Genomic DNA, 5318 nt, shown 5'->3' on the forward strand with positions numbered 1-5318 from the left:
TTAATTATGTTCATTAAGCTATGTCCATCAGAGTTCGATGACATGAGTGCTTTAAGGTAAATATTGTGATATTCATTTTAAAAAATGTCCAAGTGAGCAAAGTGAAAAATAGGTTCTTTAGGAATAGGCTCAATTGTATTTGAGATCCTTTCGAACCCCAAGTGTGGCATCATTTAGAGCTCATTTATCGTTTTGGGTTCCTTTTCAGCAAGTGGGGATCATTTTCGTTGCAGCTCCTTAAGAACCGAAAATGGGTTCCAATGGAAACTTCAGTTTTTTCTATGATGTAATGGGCACTGCTTGAATTGTTTACAACCTTGAGACGAACGTTGTGATTATCTGAAGAAACAACGACGGAAATTCTGCTATGTGTGCAGAAAAAGAAACTTCACTAGGACAAACTCTCCGGTTTGCAGTCCAAATGTAAGTAAATATTGTTAGAATTACTTGTGGCCAGGGACTTGTGGCATTGTTTAATATCATTTCATTTTTTATAATGCAGTTTTGGAATTTAATTAAGACTACCTGATAGCTCTAGCCGAGGATAAAGAGCTTACCGGTTTTTAAAAGAATTATTTTCTAAACCAATGCTTGTAAATAACTAATTTATCACGTGTTTGACTATGTTTAGTCACTTCATGACTTTTGTCACATTATATTTTTTTACTTGATAGAATTGAACAGAAAACAATTTTTAAATGGCCTTCTGATGGCTATCGGGGTGCAAAGTGGGCCCAGATAGCTCCTGGATATCCAATAGAGGGCCCTCTTTCAAACTGGACGATTCCCAGTTAAATGACTTGTTTAACGTTCTTGCAAATAGAATGCATTATTCATTTACCTGGGGAACGTTCAGTTTTAAAGAAAGGGCCCTCTCTTGGCTAGGAGGGTGCTAGATGGGCTCCAATAGCTTTCCAATAACCAATAGGGGCCATATTTTTAAAATTGGACTTGCTCCAGTTAAATGACTCATGCGTTCCTTTTACCAAGAATCAGTGTCTGCAGAACGTGGGATTTTTCGGCCCCCACCACTTATCCTTCTGGGAGAAATACATGCAAACGTAGCGTGTAAGTGAGTCGGCTCTGCTACATGCTGCGAAGCCCAGGCTCGTGTAAAGCCGAAAATGCACGAGCACGAACCTGAGCTCTCCCGATTTCGCGAATGATGATCTAGCTGCTACACAAATTTATTCCGGTTTTGAAATCCCGAATTATTCTCGGAATGGTGAGACTTATTTCGAAGAGGAAAATATCAATTACTGTAACATGTAAATATACATAGGAGACAAGATTAAAGGGCCGAATATAAATAAAAATACTTTTTAACTGAAATTTTTTATTTATACTCAAGTTTGCAGTTGAAAAAATTAATTTTTAACCCGATAAAGAAACACGAATTTTCAGCCAAAGGAATGAATTTTCAAACAAGAAGAATAATTTGCTATGAAATACGATGAATTTTCAAGTAAAGAAATAAGTTTTTAACCAAAAATGGACTAGTTAAACTTGCAAATAAAAAATGGAAAATAATATCGAAAAAGTTCGATTTTTAAATAAAACAATAAATTTTCAAGAAAAAAGATTATTTTTTAACCAAAAATGGAACAGTGAAATTTTCAGTTGAAAAAATTAATTTCGAATTTAAAAAAAAACAACGAATCTACAACAAAATAGTGAAATTTTCAACAACGAAACGAGTTTATGCACAAAAAGATTAATATTCTTTCAAGAAAAACGAACTTTCAACAAAAAACATGAATTTTCAACCACGTTGTTGCATTTTTAACTATAAATGATTAATTTTCAACAAAAAATTCAATACCTACATTTTCAGTTAAAAAAGCAATATTGCAAAAAAAAAGTTTTAACAAAGTATTTAAATTTTCAAGAAATAGATTCAATTTGAACATTAATAATTTAATGTTCAAAGCAATAATTTTCTACTGATAACATAAATAAAAAAATTTGTTAATCAATTAAAAAAATAATTTTAAACCAAACAAAAAAAAACAAGAACAAGTTTTTAACTAAATTTTTAATGTTTAAAATGAAAAAAAATAAACCAAAAATTATACAGTTAAATTTTCAGTTCAAAAAATTAATATTCAACAAAAAACACTGTAATTTTTAAAACAATCGAATTTAGAATACAATATTTAAGTTTAGAAACAAAGAAGTGAATGCACAAACAACAACAATAATATTCTATTAAAAGATTAAGTTTTAACCTTATGGTTAAACTAATAAATAGATCAGTTTTAACCAAATATTTACATTTTATCCAAACAAATTCATTTTTAAACGAAAAAAGGATTTTCAAATCAATAATTTTCTACCAAAAAAAACGAAATTACAACTTAAAAAATTGTATTTCAACCAAAAAACAATGGATTTTCAAGCAAATAGTTATCTAAAACAGAGGAAATTACAAAAAAATTAATTAGCAACAAAAAAACGAGTTTTCCAAAAAAGGTGCATTTTTAACCAAAAATGCTATGATAACATTTTCGGTAAAAAACGAAGTTTAACTCAAATGTTAAAATTTTTAACCAAAAAAATTGTATTTAGTCAAAAAGATACATTTTCAATAAAAAACTGGAATTTTTAGTTGGAAAAAAAATCCAAACAAAAATGGCGTTGTTACATTATCATTTGCAAAAAATAATTTCAAGAAAGAAGAAGAATATTTTAACGAAAAATACGAATTTCTAAAATTTACATGAATTTTCAACCAGATAGCTGAATTCATCAACTGAAAAAGACAGTTTTTTAACTAGAAATGGAATAGTTTAATTATTATATTTAACATAAATATAATGAGTTTGTTCCAAAAATATCAGTTTTCAAACAAGAAAAATTTCCTACAAAAAAGACGAATACTCAACTAAAAAAGGAAACTATCTAACTGAAAATTGTACTTTTTACTTATGTTATTTCTGAAATTTCACTGATCAACAGCGAAATTTCGCTGTTTTAGCAGCGTATATACGCTGATATAAATTAGCAACATACTTATCGCTGATTCAGAATTCTAACAAAAATATTGCTCAGGGGCATACAAAATTTTATTAAATTTTTTTTATTTGAAAAGTGTCTAATCCCTGTGTGATATGTTTTCAAATCTTTGCTCCGAAAAGAGTAATCTGTTTTAATTTTATATTAAAATTGACAGTAAATGTTAACCGACGTGATGCACGGGTAGCTTTTGTAAAATTGGACACTTTTTCGACGATACCAAATTTACTGTAGAATTTTAATTTACAACCCTTACAATATATCTTTTGAATTCTGAGTTCCAAAAATGGTACACAAATTTTATTTTATTTTAAAATTTACCGCCTGTGCATTTGGACTGAAAGTTTTTGCCTTTGACATTTTTCTATTGGTTGCAAATTTAATTTGAAACTCTCTTTTGTATCTTCGGTTAATAATCAACCCGACATAAAATCCTTACATTTTCAGTAAAAATATGATTAATAATAATATTAATGTAATATTATTAATAATCGTATTTTTACTGAAATGTAACAATTTTATTTTTGGTTGATTGTTTACTGGATAAAACGAAGTTTTAATGAAATATTAAAATTTCCAACAACAAGAAAATGAATTTTTAAAGGAAAAGGATAAATATTTAACAAAAAATGAAAAAATTAAATTTTCAATTCAAAAAATCAATTTTCAACCAAAGAAGCGTTTAAGATTAAAAAAGAAAAAAATATCAACAAATTTTTTAGCGGTTGCTATCCCAACTGGGAGGGGCTGCCCAAGATGTTGGGTGGGTGGGGTGTGGGTTTGAGTGAGATAGAATGGAAAATGTAGATTTTACTGAAAATAATGCTAAAAAATTCATGATTTTAAGTAGAAATGAAGAAAAGGCGTTTTTTTTATAAGAAAATAACCCGTCGCTACCCCGGTGGCGGAGGAGGTGTGCACGTCTGGGTTTCAACTATAGCACGATGATTAAAAATTGAACTTTTTTATTTGAAATTGCTTTCATGTTTGCTTGAAAAATTTTCGCTTTTAGTTAGTAGAAAATTATTCTTGTTTGAAAATTTATATTTTTTAGTTGGAAATTCATTTCTTAGGTTGAAAATTGTTTTTTCGTTTTGTTTTTCTTGTGTTAAAACTTAATTTTTTCAACTTAAACCCTAAATATAAACTATAATTTTCAGTTAAAAAGTGTTTTTTATATGAAAATGCGCCTTTTTGGTAAAAAAATTGTCTTCTTTCATGAAAATATTATTTTCGTAAAAATTTATTATGCTCTTGATAAAAATGCAACTATTTTCTTGAAATACGTTTTTTTATGCAATTATATCTTTGAGTTAAAATTTAAACTATACCATGCCGCGTTAAAAAATTATCTCCTTTATTTGACGAATTCAACTATCTGGTTGGAAATTCATATATTTTTTGGGAATATGTCTTTTTTTTTAATAAGTTTTTTTTACTGAAAATATTACTATAGTATTCATAGTTGAAAATTCACCTATTTTATAGAAAATTTGTTTTTTTTTTATTGCAAGTTATACAAAATCGAAGTGCTTAGTCGAAAGTTAAATAACATTGTTGGAAATTAATTTTTTTGCTTTAAAACTGATATATTTTGCTAAAAATTCAATTCACTGTTGATGGAAAAATAATATATTTTAATAAAAATTTAAATGTTTGATATTTGGTTTATAAATTTACCAATTTTTTTAGAAAATGTATCTACTTTGATGAAAATTCTTTCTTTCTTATAGAAAATTGATTACTTTGGTTGAAAGTGTAACTATCTAATTGAAAATTTTTATTTTTGAAAATTCGTATTCTGTTTTTTGCTTCACAAAAATAATTTATTATTTTATTTTCCTTATAATTCAACTATTTTCTGGAAAATTCGTTTCCTTGTTGGTTGATAACTTATTGAAATGAAAACGTAACTACAGTAGGACTCGTCGAATCGGGATGGACCGGGTCTCCACTTTCGATCAGGCAGCTCGCAGAAACAAATCTTAGCTACACCTCCTGGTAGTGGCGTATCTCAAAATGTACAAGGTCCTAAAATTCGACAGGCCTGTAACGGCTGGTCAATTTTCATGCATACGTTACTGACTTCCACCGTGTGGAGTCCGCTGCATTTTTACGCGCGTGCGCCTACCCGCCACGGTCAGTGGAGAAGTTTACGAGTGGGGACCAGTGATCCCCACTTTGACATGTTGAGCTACTGCGCTGGCTTCACAATATACCCTAAGAATTGTACGTACGTCGATGTATGTTTGTACAAAGATATTAAAAATGTAGATGCGGTACGGGGCGTCGGAGTGGGGAAT

Source organism: Belonocnema kinseyi, chromosome 1, assembly GCF_010883055.1.
Source record: "Belonocnema kinseyi isolate 2016_QV_RU_SX_M_011 chromosome 1, B_treatae_v1, whole genome shotgun sequence".
In the NCBI taxonomy this organism is placed as follows: domain Eukaryota; kingdom Metazoa; phylum Arthropoda; class Insecta; order Hymenoptera; family Cynipidae; genus Belonocnema; species Belonocnema kinseyi.